This window comes from Amblyomma mixtum, chromosome 1 (assembly GCF_055824585.1).
Source record: "Amblyomma mixtum isolate Tamu chromosome 1, ASM5582458v1, whole genome shotgun sequence".
Lineage (NCBI taxonomy): Eukaryota > Metazoa > Arthropoda > Arachnida > Ixodida > Ixodidae > Amblyomma > Amblyomma mixtum.
Genome location: NC_143012.1, coordinates 224,437,249 through 224,454,907, shown reverse-complemented (window position 1 = coordinate 224,454,907; position 17,659 = coordinate 224,437,249). Strand labels below are relative to the sequence as shown.

The window sequence follows — 17,659 nt, the reverse complement described above, 5'->3', positions numbered from 1 at the left end:
TCAGAAATGCGTTGCGTTCAGAGTAGGGAGCCTTCATGTGCTTTTTTTGGAAGCTCCGTAGTTCAAAGGTGTTTCCAACGGACAAGACGTCGCACCGAGCGGGCGATGGCGTTCCGTAGACTCCCTGGCAGCGCTGCAGCACGCTGTCGCAAAGCTTAAGCGTCCGCCAATTTTTTCGTCCGTTAATATCGACGCTTCTGACGACGCGGTAGGCATCAGACTGTGTGCGCTTGTTTTGCAATAATGTATAGCTGTTTTGTTAATAAATTCCCCATACGTCATTACCTATACCTGAAAGACTAAAACCGGACGTGACATGCAGAAATATGTGATGTAGTTGCACTGAGGTGCAGGAAGCTTTTCTTTTTCTTTTCAAAAAAACTTTTTCGTCCAAAATGGCTGCGCACAGTCGAGTGCTCCGCGTAGTGGTGTGAACGAATAGTCCACAGCAGCGTTTGGCTTCAGGAGCAGTCGATAGGAAGGTACTGGCTGTCGACGCTGTGTGCGGATGCCGTGGAACCTCCTACCCCACTACTAACTTACAATGACATACTTCAGCACTTAAGATTATCCTGTCGGGTCTACCCTCCGCCGGCTAAGAGACTATAGATAAAGGGGAGGAACTACACCTCCGAAAGCTACAGACCAACACTTACAACAACCCACGAAGACTATATGTCATAGACCCGGAGTCATTTGACTCACAATGCAAATTCTGCGGGGAGAAGGCGGACCTGTACCATATGGTATGGGCCTGCCAACGAAATCAGGCGATCACTGTTAACAACCAGCCAACGCAGGAGGGGTGGGAGGCAGCTCTGACCAGCTCGGACGAAAAGAGTCAAAAGCAACTCATCGAAAGAGCCCGGTGAGCAGCCTACGCCAATGGGGTTCCGGACTGAGAGCTCCAACCGCCGCTACAACCTCCTAAACAATTTCATTGAAATATTTTCGCCACCAGCAGTAATTCTTTCCCCATCTTAACTTCATCGTATACTGCAACTGCAGCGCTGTCCGGGCTAACCGAGCTCTTCTGCAACTTCTCCTTCCTTCACTCCCTCACATTAACGGTGCCATCCAAGGGTTACGTCGTTTTAAAGCGGCAGCGTTAACGGCCCCGTGTAGCCGGTGTTGTCTTCGGTGTCGGCGGCGTTGGCCATGAGCGAAAAATCCCAGAGTCATTAATAAATAAAACAGTGGGAATTTGGTAGAGTTGGGGTATCGAACCAGGGCCTCTGGAGTGCGAGACGAACACGCTAACCACTCCGCCACACCAGCTCTTTTGTTTTTTTTCATGGTATTAATTCTACATGGTTATGCACAGAAAGGGTATATACATGTGTGTGTGTGTGTGTGTGTGTGTGTGTGTGTGTGTGTGTGTGTGTGTGTGTTTGTGTGTGTGTGTGTAAACACACAAAAAAACTCTTTATAGAGCACCTAGGTAGGCGCTACGTGGCACAAACTTGATAGCATAACAGAACTAAAATGCCGGCAAGGATATACAGCGCATCAGGAGAGGAAATTAAAAACTCCAATTCTTTGTAAATGTCCGTTACCTGAAGCGACATTTTGCTAAAATGAATTCTGGGCGAAACAACAGGTTCAACGTTGCGGTCTTGCATGCGCGTTTTCCAAAGCCTATGAAGTCCAATCAGAAGAATCATATCATAGGGTTTCGAGTCAGGTTGGGGAACAACAAGGTAGCGCACACTGTAGGAATTTAGGAGAAAATCTTTCTGTAGCGTTCTCTGCAGCACATCCTAAAACAAAACTGTGTCTTTGCAGTCTATAAAAAAATGTTCAATTGTTTCAGGCATATTGCTTAAGCGGCAGTTTACAGAAGACACAAAAATGTGTTTTCTATTGAGCCACGAGTTGACAGGTGGAGTGTCGGTGTGTAATTTATTGAAAAATGTTTTGGTGCAAGGAGAAATTGGCATTTTACGCACTCGCCTTAAAACATCATGACCCATGAGCCCAAAGTAGACAGAACGATATAGTGGGGGCGGGAAGAGCATCGTTATCAAATCCCTGTACAGATTTTTTCGCGAAACAAAATATAAGTACTCATTTGAAAACCGAACTGTCAAAAAATGCACGGAGGCATAAACTTCCTGCATAAAACCTAGTAAACAGGGGCGTTCGTTAAAATTGGAATAAACTACTAAGCTCGGAAGTACAGCCATGAAGTTAACCTGAAAGAATGCTCTAATAATCGCCAACTCGATGGTTTGGAAGAACAAAAGCGCATCTAGTGAATACGGTGTTGTCTTAGAAGGGTGCTTTAGAGACATGTACTGTGGTGTGTATGAGTAATTATGAGCATGGAAATTGGTTGGTTGGTTTATGGGCTTTAACGTCCCAAAACGACTCAGGCTATGGAAATTATAGACGGTGCATTAAGCGAGTAGCAAAGTACTTTTCCGGTATCTCTATTTTCTATTTTCTTTCATTATAAATTGAATTATGTACAGGATAAAAAAAACCGAGAAATCGTGTCCAACATTCTTGGACAAAAATTTTGAAAATTGGAAAATTTGTAAGGCACTGTTGTGAAAATGTTGAAGGTAATTTGTTCGTTGTTCCGACGTGTAGCAAGATGTTTCTTTTAAATTTTTTCTATCGATCGCATCCAACAGTCGGTACTGCCATAGAAAACCGATGGGGAACCGCTCTTGACGATAGCAAAAACGTTAATAGAAAAAAAAAATGCAAGACTGCCATCGGCTGATCTGCGGATATATTGTTGTAGTGAAATCTTACATTATACGAAAAAGCTGCGTTCATAAATGGTTTCCCGATAAAAAAAAATTGCCGACGATTACGTTACTTCCTAATGAGAAATTTGAGCGCAGCTCATCAGCTGTTTCATCTTTTAGATAGATTGAGGCAGAGAATTCGAGAAAAACATGTATATACAATTACAGACAACTTGTTATTTTTCGCAACTGCAACCGCCGATCAAACATAAAGCTCATTTTTTTTTATTAGCATACTTGTTCTATACTTGCAGCATATTTTTTAATCCATCTTCAGGTGACACCAATACCACTGATGACGGTGTGGTAGCGGCTAATGCATTCAACAAAGTGTGGTACCGGTAAGCGACAGGGTTTCTTCTCCGTAATGCGAATGAACTTTTGGTGAATCGAACTATCCTTCTTGGGAGGCGACAGGAAAGTGATGCACTTCTGAGGATAAACACATGCATAAAAAATAAGTTTACCTGAACTTTAGCGAATTAAGTGAGAAATTGGGAAATATGTCGAGTTCAGAAAAAGGCAATTGAGCCACACCTTCCCATTTTAGTAAAGGCAATTAAATGAGGACATTTCTTCATCGATCTCTTTGACGCTAGGAAAGTCCTTTGTTTATGCTGACAATAAATGACAAATGGCCACGGGCAAGTTCTATTTTCGCAACCGGCTTCATAGCGCCATATATCGACGCTGAAATCCAGAACGAGAGTCGAGGGTAGATCCAAATTTCTCTACAAGAACATTATAAGTTCGATGTCAGTTCGTGTTCTTGCATAAAATACCGCGTCTTTTTTTTCTGGATCCTTTAAAGCGCTCTACTCAACACACAGGGACTGGTTTCCTGTCTCAACAAAGAGCGCAAAACGCGGCGCGTCCTGATGTAGTGTGGCTCTCTAACGTCAGGTGGCGCTACCGGTACTAATGAAGTTTGTTTCGCATTCTGAAGTGGCAGGAATCGACGCGGCGACGGCTCAGCTGAACAGCGGCGCGAAGCAGTTGTGAGGTGGTAGTTTACACAACATCTTCGCATTCTGTAAACAACCAGGCAAACGTTTCGTTTTTATGCGCCACTAAAACCACTTATATAGGTGATACTGATGAGGAATGCCATTGTCGTGTAAGCGGAGCAGACTCCGTTTATTGCAGCGCTGCAACTATAAACATGATTTGTATTTACTGAGGGCTGCACTGCGTAAGTGGCAAGTAGAAGCATGCCTTTCAGGGGCTGATGGATGAAACGTTTAGAACGTTGCGTTCTCGCATGCGCCGCACGTGCTTCTGTTCAAGCTAGGCACGAAAATAGGAAATAAATGCAATGACATAGAAGAAACTCTTTTAAACCGCAATGATTTAGTATGCTGAAACGCAACATCGGCGCGGTTTAACTCCTCGAAAGAAAAGGTGCTTCAGTTGCGCGTTTTTTATTTGAAAAGTGCCTACTGTTTGAATCTTCACGCATATTGCATGCGTATACTTGTGAATTCCGGTACATTAAAATTATCACTTATGACTTGGCATCCTTTTACTGTTTGTGTTGAATATGCTGCCATTTTTATTTATATCGTGAGTTTGTGTTTTGTCTCATCATTTTACTGTTTGTTGTCATATGCTGACATTTTTATTTATATCGTGAGTTTGTGTTTTGTCTCTTACAAAGACTGTGGCTGTATCCCGTACGATGGCTCTACTGGCTTTGATGGCATCTGTTAAGCTTTCTTTCGATCTTTCTATCCTATCTCTTGTTTAGTAAAGGAGATACCAATGGATCAATTTCAATTATTTGTTGATCAAAACAACTACAACCCCATGTGGCATTGAAATGAAGGTGCTGAAGGTCGAGATTACGGCACTCGACTGCTCGGCTTGTGACTATTACACAGGGTAAGTGAAGCGTTTTGCCTAATTTCTTTATGACAGAAATGATCCGCATTAGAAACCGGCTAGCAATCGGGAACTATGGCCGACTTAGCACAATGAAGCTCGGTAGGATAGCTTTGTTTCAGCGAAGAAACACGTTTTTTCTTTTTAAAGAAAAAACGGATTAGAGTCGGTTTGGATGCCATTATTCCAATCCGACTGAATCGACTTTCGAAGCGACAGCGTGATATCATTTCTTTTACAAGTGCAATGAGCAGTTACGTAACTGAAACCAAATCAACTAATTTTAGCCTGCCTGTGCTTGCAATGCTGAAAACCAAAGTGAAACTACCGCTTCAGACAATTCGCTCTCTTTCTGATGCGACTTTTACCTGCAGTCTCCTCCATCATGCATGGAAATAAAGAATTATTATTATTATTATTATTATTACAAGTGAATTCCTGCAATCTGTTCATGACTGGAGATTTGAAAACATGTGCAGCTGCTAACCATAACTGAAACAAGTATGGTTTACGCATTACCTCACGCGCCAAGAAATGGGCAGTGCCTTATTATGTCCAATATCTTTCGTAAGAAATATCAAGAATTAGTGGCTAAGTTCCTGTACGTAACACAGAGCATACATTTCAAAATCACTGACAACATTTTCTCTGCTTAACTCTTTCAGGCTTCGCTCGCTATTTTTCTTCAAATATTTTTGCGCATAAATAGCCGATGCGGGCATCAAGAAAGGCAGTTAGTCAGATTTTCACGAATGGGCATTTTTGTTCACGAACGAAATTTCGCACAAAGTTACAATTTGGCTGGATACTGTAAAACTGAGGCACCAGAACTTGGCAAATGAGCACACAAGGAATCTGAGGATAGCATACGTTTTTTGAAAGATGCTCGTGACTCTAGATTCCTGGGATAAAATTACGTTAGTACGGGTTGCAAAACACGCTAACAAACTCACCGTTATGAAAAATAATGACATATTATTAACTGCGTCTGCTAGAGAACATAAAAAGAACCCGAGTTGCGATGTACAGGGGCTATATTCTTCTGAAGCGAAGAAGTCACTGCACACGTCAAGAAAAAGACGCCTGTTTACAATGCATAGCTGTGTTCATAGCTCCGAAATGGTTAAGAAATCTCTTTTCGCTAATCCGGATACGAATTTTGAACTATAACTACAGGCCTATATCCTTAAAATGCACAGAATGCAAGTAATCGTCCAGGCCGTCTTAAACTTGTTCTTTTTGCGTCGATTAAGAACAAAAAACTAGCTGAGACTATTCCTCTAAACCCCAGCTACCCTTACTACTACCACTATCAAGACCCCTTTTGGACTTTTATAAAGGTTTTCAGCTTATGTCAGACGAAATGCCTGTTAATAAAACTCGAAGCCACTTAATGTGATGGCCCGATGTTTGCAGTATAAAAGATTACCTTATTGCTCTCTATCTGTTTTGCTTCATCATAGGTCTTCTGAGGCAGCACTTGAGGCACCCGGAATGCCTCAAGGTGTCCTGGATATTTGTGTATGAATATTCATTAATATCGACGTTAAGCTTTTATTAATTTCTAGCAACTGTGCTCGTTAAAACGAATAAAAAATGCGCCAGTGCGCCTAAAGGCTGTTAACCACAACATGACGCCTTAGACGCTTTGCTCCATTGCTGTCTCGGTTCGGTCAGCGGCGCGTAGGTTTAAATACCTTCTATGTAGACTGCCGTACTTTCCGTAACAGTACACGGACAGTACATATTTACAAGTTGAGAAATTTACGCTTTGCAACTATCCAGAGGTGCTGACAATAAAGTACTTTCTATTTAAACGGCACCAAATGTGGCATGAAAATCCCAACGTTGATTATTAGAGGGTTTTATAATACTTCCCCTCCGAGTGCACATACACTGTTATGTGCTGGATGCACACTTTTGATCATGCGGGCTATGTAGCGGGTGAGGACATTATAATAAAGTAAACATTGTTTAAGTAAAAATTGAACTCTGCGGACAATACACTGAGTGCGGACTGTATACTGCAAATTAAGGCAATTAGCACCGTCATCACTGCATCTGGCTAGGGCTAAGTAATTCAAGGTCACAAAGGGCGAACTCGCTTGCGAGAATAAGGTGCTACAAGACAAAGTGCATGTGTTTTTTTTTCTTTTTTTAAAATTTCTCTTTCATCAAACAGTAAACAATGCAGATAAGAAAACAGATAAAAGACTAAACAAAAGCCACGCACCCTGATCGTCTTCCCGTATAATGAGGTTCCCGCAAATTTCTGTGCTTCTTTAGTGATCATACGAATGATGTGCTAGGCGCAACCAACTGAGTCATTACGTCAAACAACTCGAAACGAATGAGACCTTAATTCTTCTAAAAACACGAAATTCGGCTGCATTACACCAGATGAAGAGGGCTGCTGTAAGATAAGTTAAGTTTTTCTTTTTGGTTTTCTCATCTCCGCTTCATTCAGAAAGGGCACGGCAGCTGGGCTTGCGCACAGATGGATAACCCGCTTGTCTTCCTCGTGCAGATCATTGCCAGCCTGCTGGTGATACCGTCGGGATGCCAACAACCACGTCAGCACTTCCAGTACGAACTTGTTCATGTGCTATGGAACGACAACGTTTCAACGCCCCTGATCCTACGATCTGCGGATGGATTTCGTCACCTACCATCGCCAACGACTAGCGGCAGCGACAGTGTGGTCTTCAAGCCATGCTTAGCGGCGCTGCAAGCTTCCTGGGCTATAAAAGCCGTCAACGAAGGATTTCAGACCAAAGGGCACGGCAGCTGGGCTTGCGCACAGATGGATAACCCGCTTGTCTTCCTCGTGCAGATCATTGCCAGCCTGCTGGTGATACCGTCGGGATGCCAACAACCACGTCAGCACTTCCAGTACGAACTTGTTCATGTGCTATGGAACGACAACGTTTCAACGCCCCTGATCCTACGATCTGCGGATGGATTTCGTCACCTACCATCGCCAACGACTAGCGGCAGCGACAGTGTGGTCTTCAAGCCATGCTTAGCGGCGCTGCAAGCTTCCTGGGCTATAAAAGCCGTCAACGAAGGATTTCAGACCAAAGGGCACCGCAGCTGGGCTTGCGCACAGATGGATAACCCGCTTGTCTTCCTCGTGCAGGTAAGAAAGCCTTTTGGGAAATGTTTTAGATCCAGCGAGCGTTGCCTTGTTGTGCTGCCGTGCCCTGCGGTACTTCTTGATACAGTGTGCGATGTGGTGCATATATTGAAATTGTTACTACTTGCGGGTGACGTTGAGACAAATCCTGGGCCTGATATGAAAGAACTTTCTCAACAGCTACGACAGATAGCCGATGACATAAAAACAATAAAAGAAGAAAGGTTAACATCTATAGACAACAAACTAGAACGCCTTACCCTACTTGAAGACAAGCTTTCGTCATGTACTGAGCATGTTGCAAATCTTCAGCAGCTCGTATTGTCTCTGGAATTAAAAGTAGACGATCTCGAAAACCGCTCCAGAAGATCGAATATTATAATTTATGGCATGCCTGAAGAGGAAGAAGAAAATAGCGACTCGCTGGAGCGAGCTGTGAATCAAAAAGTTGTTAAAGAATCCTTAAAACTGGAAGAAGTTGCAATAGAACGCATTCACAGACTAGGTAGACCAGCAGAAGACAAAACAAGGCCTATAATACTGAAGCTTCTAGATTTCAGGGACAAAACGAACATTTTACGTAACTGCCACAAATTAAAGGGCACCGAGTTTACCATAAGTGAAGATTTTTCGCCTCGTGTCCGCGAAATCAGAAAAAGCTATGGAAATACGGGAAACCAAAAAAAGATTGCGGTGAAAAAGTGTCGCTGGTTTTCGACAAACTAAAGATAAACGGTGAATTGTACTTTTGGGACAACGAAAAATGTGAAGTGTCACCAATTGCAGCTCATCGGGTTGCACCTTTACTAACCGAGGCAAAAAACCAAGACACAAGTACACGGGCTCTACGCACGCGCCGTCCACAACGTCCCAAATAACTTTCGTGAACATTAATGCGCGTAGTATTATCAATAAGCTCGGTCCCTTGGAATCTTTATTATTAGGTTTAAAGCCAGAATTCATGGCTATAACAGAAACTTGGCTGACAAGAGAAATCAAAGACTTTGAAGTAATTCCCCCCAACTACTCCATAGCACGCAAGGACAGGCTGACGCGAGGCGGAGGCGTGGCATTAGTGATAAGAAAAGATATACATTTCGTTACGTTACCTGAAGTTGAGGGGGTTGAAGCAATTTTTTGCAAACTCTGCTTTTCTGATTCTTCAATTGTTGTGGGTTGCGTCTATCTTAGTCCTTGTTCTGATCCTATCATACTTCATTCATTGTATACTTATATGCAGCATCATGTTAAGGGGGCGAGACTAATACTTTTAGGGGATTTCAATCTTCCTGATATTAACTGGAATACACTGCACCATACCTCACCTTGCGCTGATGTTCTTTTCGATATAATGCTTTCTTTTAACCTCTCGCAAATTGTAACAGAACCCACACGTGTGCAAGGAACCAGCTCCAATGTTTTAGATTTAGTTTTCCTGAGTAGTCACTTCTCCTGTCCAGAAACAAAGGTTGAAATTTTAGATGGCCTGTCTGATCACAAACTTGTAATGTGTTCTGTCCCGCATCATCATAGTGCCCCTTGTTTTCCATCTACAACAACGTACCCAGACTACAACCGAGCTGACGACACTACCATACTTGATACTTTATCACATGAACTAACACCGTTTCAGCAACTCTCAGATGACATTAATAGTGACATAGAAACATTGTGGCAGGGATTCAAAAACGTTGTGTCATATTGCGTTACTAATTATGTGCCTACCAAGACTAAGAGAATACGCAAACGTAATCCATGGATAACTCGAACCGTAATTCATGCCAAGCGAAAAGTTCGACGGCTGAAAAAAGTGCAGAAACGCCATCCATCACCAAAAAGAATTGAAAAAATAAACTCGGCCATCACTGATTTAAAAACCAAAATAAAAACAGCTAAAACATTTTACTTTACTAATACGCTGACTCGTTTCTTAAAAGATGCTCCCCAAAAGTTCTGGCGTCACCTGAACCCTAAATCACGAAAAGATAACCAAGCTTCTCCAGAGGAAAACAGAAATATTGCAACCACGCTGAATAACTACTTTACTTCTATTTACACTACAGACAACGGAATTAAGCCTCGTATTAGTTTTTGCTCAGGAAATAATTTAGAACCCCTTACTGTAACAGAAGCAGGAGTGTTAAACCTCTTATTAAACTTGGACACAAAGAAAGGATCAGGACCTGATGGAATCTCTAATATTTTCTTGCGTAGATATGCCGAATGGGTAGCAAAATATTTAGTAATACTTTTTAACAAGTCATTGTCATCGCACACCATTCCTAACGAATGGAAACTAGCTAAAGTGACACCTATACACAAAACAGGAAGCATATCAGATCCCTCAAATTTCAGACCAATTTCACTAACAAGCACTGTATGCAAGTTACTAGAGCACATTATCTTAAAGCACATAACAACCTACTTAGAGGAAAATCAAATTTTAACACCTTTTCAGCACGGCTTTCGGAAAGGAGTTTCTACAGTCACACAACTAATCGAACTTACACATGACATATCCTTCGCTATTGATCAGCAGAAACAAATCGATCTCATTTTCTTAGACTTTTCGAAAGCTTTCGACCGCGTTTCACATTCCAAACTTATTATGAAACTTAATGCAACCCTTGGAGCTGGCCCTATAGTAGATTGGATCGTTGATTATTTGACTGACCGTACTCAATTCGTCGAAATTAACAATGTTAAGTCCGAAACAACTAATGTTACATCCGGCGTGCCACAAGGTAGTGTTCTTGGTCCAGTATTATTTTTAATTTTTATAAACGACTTACCTACTAGTATTTCTCACAATATTAAACTTTTTGCTGATGACTGTGTACTTTACCAGGAAATTAACTGCGTCAATGACCATATAGCTTTAAATAACGCTTTAACAGCAGTGACCAAGTGGTGTGAAGAATGGCAGATGACTATTAATGTTAAAAAATCAGTTGCTTTATCCGTAACCAGAAAGATACACAAATCAAATTTTCAGTACACATTAAACAATATTCCTCTTGATTCGGTGTCCGAATATAAATATTTGGGCATAACACTAACCTCTGACCTCAGATGGGATTCTCACGTTAACAATGTCACATCAACCGCCTTAAAACAGTTATTTTTCATTAATAGACGCCTCAAACTAGCACCATCAGAAACAAAACTTCTTGCATATAACACATATGTCAGACCAATTCTAGAGTATGCTAATGTTGTTTGGTTTCCTTTCACTAACAAGCTCACTAAACAAATAGAAGCAGTGCAGAGGAAGGCGGTCAGATGTATATTTAATAGACACAGGTTGACAGACTCACCAACAGAACTAATAAAACACGCAGGACTGCTAACCCTTCAAAACAGAGCAAAACTAGCGCGCCTTAAAACCATGTACCAACTCGTACACAATCAATTAAAAGTCGCCACTTCAAGATACATATCACAATCACAAACGCGACAAACACGTAATAAACACATACACACTCTAAATGAGTTTTCATTCCGTACTGACACTTTCAAATATTCATACTTCCCTCGTGCTATACGCGAATGGAACACCTTGAACACATCCATTGTTAGTAGTCCATCATTGAATTCCTTTAGCACACGTGTGGAAAATCAACTACTTATATCTTAGTATTTATTGAGTTCATATATGTCATTACCAAGTTATTCCTTCCGTTTGTGTTTTCACTTGTGATATTATTGTCCGCCAAAATCATGTCACATGCTCCTCACTCTGGTTTATTTGTTATTCGTATCTTCTAATGTATAATCACGTGTTATATTTTTATGTACTTTGATTAATTACCATTGCTATTTTTTTTTGTGTGCCTCTGTACTTTGAATGCCCTCCCTGTTACGATCCCTGATGGGATTGACAGTATCGAATAAATAAATAAATAAATTCACTCGAGTAAATGTCCTTGCAGGTCTGCGACTGGCTACTCAAGTGGTTTGAAATGATGGATTGATCTCCGGCATGCGCCCTATGCCCAGAACCCTTCACATCTTCCCTTCACATCCTCTCCCTCTGCCCGGCGGACCCTCCCCCGCGGGACCTAGAAAACCTCAAGACCTGGGAGGACTGGGAGACCCTGCTGCGCTCGGAGGACGCGGCCGTGCAGACCATCGCCATCGGCCGGGCTGCCAGTGTTATGGACATTAGGAACATAGACACTTGAGTGCAGTGAGGCCATGCGGGGACCCTGGGGCGTGCCCCGGAATCCTCTTCCAATAAAGTTTTTTTCTCTCTCTCTCTTCGTCGCGCAAGCCCAACTTGGTCACATAGAGCCATGGAAGAAGCGGTTTTTACCATATCGAACCGGTGGCAAAGACCCATTTTGCCCAAAGTTGTACCTTAGTAGGCGAGCATCAGGCCAAAGGAAATCTTACAAGCTTTCCTTTGGCCTGTGGGCGCCCGACGTCACTGGGGATGGAGCCTCGCACCTCTTGCATGAGAGGTATGTGGAAAACAGAAATAAATACAGCTCCAGCCTTGAGGCCCTTGATCTGCGAAACGTGAGCAGACGTTCTATTCCATCGAAGTGCTGCCTCGTTAGACTGAAAAGCAGAAGAAAAAAACGTTGGACTGATTTCTCCTCGTTTCAATTCAAGGCTTCGTTTCCGTGGGGAGCGACTTCATAAATGTAGTTCACAGAAAGAACTGTAAAATAGCTTCGTGTCGTGCTTGGAAGGAACAATAATGCTATGGCAAAAACTGTGATGTGCTTCTCCGATATGCGTTTTCTTTCTTCCGGTGTTACAAAGATTTCCGAGATTGTTAGACTCATGAAGTAAGGTACTCTTGAATCAGGAAATCGGCAGTGCCATAAGTTACTAAGTTGAGATCCAGCGAAGAGGAAAAGTTATTGGTCCTTTATATGCGAAGTTACCGGAGCACAAAGTTTGTATAGGCCTGTTGTCGTCGATAATTGAAGAGGGCAGGTTGCTTAATGCGGAGTCTATACTTGTGCTGCACACTACAGCTAATTTCATTCCTTGCGCATCAAATGAAAAATTATCGGCATTTCAAGCGCTGTTGCTCAGACGTGACCACTGCGCTAATATCCGTGCAAAATGCTGTCGCCAGGCTTGTAATTGTTAATTCCTGTTTTTACATCAGTAACACTTTGAGAAAACGTAATAATGGTGGGCTCATCGGAATGGTGTAGAAAGTGCCTCATGCCGCCTTCGCAATGAAACATTGAGGAAGAGAGAACACGGAGTGACATGGCAGGATTAGTGCAGCATTCAGAGGATATTTATTCCCGGCCATTACTTCCAAAGACGCATTACATGCAGAAACAAAGCCCGCTTCGCTGTCTAAACCACATGAACTTCGATATTCCCCCTCAAGGGTGATTGGTATATGGCATTGCACACACGACCTTCGCTTCACACCTGATGGAAAAATGGCTGCGACTTAGCTCGGCTAAGCTCGGTTATGCAAGTGAAAGCTTTGTTATGCGTGGTTTTCCTGTGTTGCTAGGCCAGGTTATACTCAACCTCTTCGTCCGTCGCCGAAGTCGTGGCGGAGGCAGCAGCAGCACCGCCTACCTCCAAATCTCTTCGCTGTCGGCCTTCGGAATCCTTTAACCGCCGTTGAGCAAGTCGACGCTCCCGTTCTTTGTCGTTCTGTGCCGCTACATTGGCGCGCTTAACTTCCCTACCTCTAGCTAAGTACTTAGCATGGTTGGCAACGCCAGCCGGATAATCAGACTCAGCACGTCGTCTACAAGACCGCCAGAACGGCGTAGATGGTACCGGCAGACTTGCTTCATCCATAGCGAGAATCTGCGAGGCGGCAGTGGATGGATGGAAACAACTTTATCTCTCTCTCTCTCTCTCTCACACACACACACACACACACACACACACACACACACACACACACACACACACACACACACACACACACACACACACACACACACACACACACACACACACACACACACACACACACACACACACACACGCACGCACACACGCACACACGCACACACGCACACACACACACACACACACACACACACACACACACGCACGCACGCACGCACGCACAAATCGTCCAGGGTGGTCCGCCACTGGTCCAGGAGTCCACGGGCTGCTTGTGCTTCACGTAAAGCCCGATCCACCAGCCATTTCTAGCCATTGGGCTGAGCGGTCCGTAAAGCAGCCTTCCAGGAAGAATGAGTGGGATTGGGGAGGGGGTACTGCCTTTGGGGAAGGACATTTTCAAAGGTAGTGGAAAAGTGTGGATGTGGGCATGCCACAGGTGCTACAATCAGGAGCAAAGGTGGGGTGAAAGCATGAGAGATGGTGGGGGGAAATAAAGCAGCCTGTCTTTAATTGTCGCCATGCGGCGCTAGATAAGGGCGACAAGGTACTGTGGGGTGGTGGCAGTCTCATGCGGCTGAGTTTGTAGTATGTGGTGATTTGATGATATGTAGAGAGGACCCATGGGGGCCTCTTGCGCAGGGTTGGGTGCCTGATCATCCGGGGTCCGGGAGGAGAGTTCTCGGGCGAGCGCATGAACGCGCTCATTACCGGGGATCGAGGCATGCCCAGGGACCCACGACAGAGTAACCGTTCGGTCGAGAGAAGTGGCGGTGGCAAGAATACGATGTGTTGCCTGCGTCGCCACGCCCTTCTGTGCAAATTTCGGTTACGTTTTTGTCAATGGTGAAGTGGGCCAGAGCAAGTGCGATGGCGGTTCCTTCCGGTTCTGCAGGCGAATTAGTTCGGATAGTGGCGGCGGCCCCCACTGTGCCGTCTTCGACTGCCGGGAAATATCCTGGTTTAGTATTTTCTGCCGCGTCGACATAAATGATATCGGAGCGGTTGCTGTATATATGTTTTGGTGTAATAGCTCGGTCGTGCCTGCCGCCTACCCTGATGGAGACTAGTGCTCATATTGCGCGGTAGGGGCTTCTGATATATGTGATCCTGCGTGCGCAGAGAAATCATGTAAGGTGTAGGACTTGTTGAGGTGGGAATGAGTGGACTGAGACGTAGCTGTCGCTCCAAAGGCTATGAAGTCTAATCAGAAGATTATTATCATTGGGTTTCGAGTGAAGTTGGGAAGCAGCAAGGTAGCGCACACTGCAGGAATTTAGTAGAAAATCTTTCTGTAGCGTCCTCTGCAACATATCCTAAAACAAAATCGCGTCTCTGCAGTCCATAAAACAATGTGCAGTTGTTTTAGGCACATTGCACAAGCGACAATTTACAGAAGACACAAAAATGTTTTTCTCATCGAACCACGTGTTGGCAGGTAGAGTTTCAGTGTGTAATTTATAGTAAAACGTTTTGGTGCAAGGAGAAATTGGCATTTTACGCACTCACTTTTAAACATCACGACCCATGAGCCCAAAGTAGAATACGGGGGGGTGGGGGGGGGGGGGGGGGGGGGAGAGAGCGTCGATATCAAATCCCTGTACAGATTTTTGCGCGAAACAGAATATAATTACTCATTAGAAAACCGAAGTGTCAAAAAACACACGATGGCATAAACTTCCTGCATAAAGCCTAGTAAACGGGGGCGTTCATTAAAATTGGAAGAAACTACTAAGTTTGGAAGTAGAGTAATGAAGTTAACCTGCAGAATGCTCTGGTTTTTTGTCCTTCTCTTGTGTCTCGTCTTTCATTGCGCTGTTTTTCCAATTCGTAAAACATGTACCAACCAGCCCGTATTTGCCCTCTTCTGTAATAATCGGATGGGAACAATCACGAAAGAAGAAGAAACGGGCAACCATCTGCCTCACATACAGGTGCTCTAGGCCCAGTCTTCGTGCACAAACAGGCCTGAAAAGGTTATCACTCTGCATGGGCTGAAATTTGGAAGACCAGATAAACGTCGCAAATATACGATGGAAACGCTGTATGTAATGTCTGGCGCTTTGAAGGACCCGAAGTACGTAATAAATCCTTGTTGCCGGAAAGGTGTTGCAAGCCTGGGCTCCACCAAAAATTGAAAGCCGATGCGGTATAAACGTCTGAGCATAACGCTCAACGGCCGGAACTCGCTCTCTCCAGTAATGCGCACTTGATTTGTAGGTATGAAGTGGAACACCAAGATATTCAAGAGACCCACATGACCATTCTATTCCTGCGTACAGGGGCAGAGTTGTGCACCATGAACCAAACCATAGGCCAGAACTTTTGAACCGATTCATTTGAGTTCCAGAAATGATGCCAAATTGTTCTATCGTGGACAACACATAATCAATGATGGGCTTGTCAATGCAGAAAAATGCAAGATCTGCAGCATATGCTAGAGATTTGATTTCATTACCCAAAAAAGAGAACCCATGGATGCTGCTGTTACGAAAAACACTCAAACAAAGCGGTTCCAGGCAAAGAGCAAAAAGCAGAGGAGACATCGGACAGCCTTGCTTCACAGAAGAGCGGATTAGCAGAGGGTTCGAGAGCTGGTCATTAATGATAGATCGTGTTGAACAGTTGCTGCAGCAAAGTTTCACCTCCTTAAGTACAGTAGAACCCACGTTTGCTCGCTCTAGAAGTGAAAACAGAAATGAATGGCGAACGCGGTCAAATGCTTTCGCAAGGTCGATCTGAAGCAGAGCAAGCGGCTCATGACAGCTGGAGCGTGTTCGATCCCTGCCGCGGCAGTTGAATTTCTTTGGAGGAGAAATTCTAGAGTCCCGCGTACTGTGCGACGTCAGTGCACGTTAAACAACCCCAGGTGGTCCAAATTTCCGGAGCCCTCCACTACGGCGTCCCTCATAGCCTGAGTCGCTTGGGGACGTTAAAACCGCATAAACCAAACCAAACCAATATTCAAGAATTGTACGCGCAGTGTGAACATTATTTTTGTGACGATTCGTGTGCGTACACCAGTGGCCGCACAGACACGGTCAGTGACTCCCGGGAGGCGGCAGACCGCGCCATCCTGGCGGCGTGTCTCCACGGAGGGGCAAGGCCACATAGCGCATAGGATGGCCGTCGACGACTCCTACGGTGGGGATTAAGCCTGTCACGAAGATTCCAGAGGAGATCTGCGCGGAGGGAACAAAAGGAAGCGGCGAGCAGGCGGCGCCGCGGGGGCACCAGTGGCCGCACAAACCCGGTCAGTGACTCCCGGGAGGCGGCAGACCGGCGTCGCGTCGCCACGGAGGGGGGCTCGACGCTGTCACGAGGAGGGAGATCTGCGCGGAGGAAACAAAAGGAAGCGGCGAGCGGGCGGCGCCGCGAAGCAGCCAGCGGCTACGGCGAAGGTGGAGGCTGCAGAAAGAAAGAAGAAAAAGGCTTAAAAAGGGGGAGCCGACGACAGACAGGGACCATTCGAGCGAGCGGACGAGACGGAGGAAGGCAGAAGACCGGGGCCGCGCATGAACCAGGGAGCCCGGGGTCTAGCCTTCGCTCGCGTTCGGACCTCCACAGCCCGCTTCAACGCCTGGCCGAGAACGAGAGCTGCACAGCCGTGAAGAAATCCCCAGCCCGGCCGCAGAAGACTTCCAGCCATTCGTCGAGCCCGTGCCACAACAGACTGACTGAGCCCCGACGTGGACGAGCCCTACTGCATTTTCCGTAAGCGGCATCAAGCCAGACCCATTAATTAAATCATATTCTAAAATCATTCTTGGAGTCTGTGTATCAATCTCCTCGTGCCCAGTGTGGACCCAGGGCCAATTTAAGAAACCGGTCCATCACATTTTGAATGGAACGGCCTCTCAAACCGCACGTCTGGTGAGACCCAATGAGTGCCGACATTACGAATTGCAGGCGATTTGACACTTTAGCAAAAATTTTGTACTCCACATTTGTCAATGTAATGTGCCTATAACCGTCTACGGAGCGCAGTTTTCCTTCATCAGTAGTTTTCGGAATTAGCACTGCGTGGCTTTTTGTAAAAGAC

General features: G+C 44.7%; 1 protein-coding gene and 2 pseudogenes across 1 annotated transcript in view; 2 read left to right on the top strand and 1 right to left on the bottom strand.

Moving 5' to 3' along the window:
* The window catches only part of LOC149371048 (uncharacterized), a 287,128-nt gene that overhangs the window by 162,792 nt on the left and 106,677 nt on the right, over window positions 1–17,659 (top strand). The window lies entirely within an intron of this gene.
* LOC149371049 (uncharacterized) lies at window positions 1,481–16,163 on the bottom strand (annotated as a pseudogene).
* Window positions 7,127–8,654, top strand: LOC149371050 (uncharacterized; annotated as a pseudogene).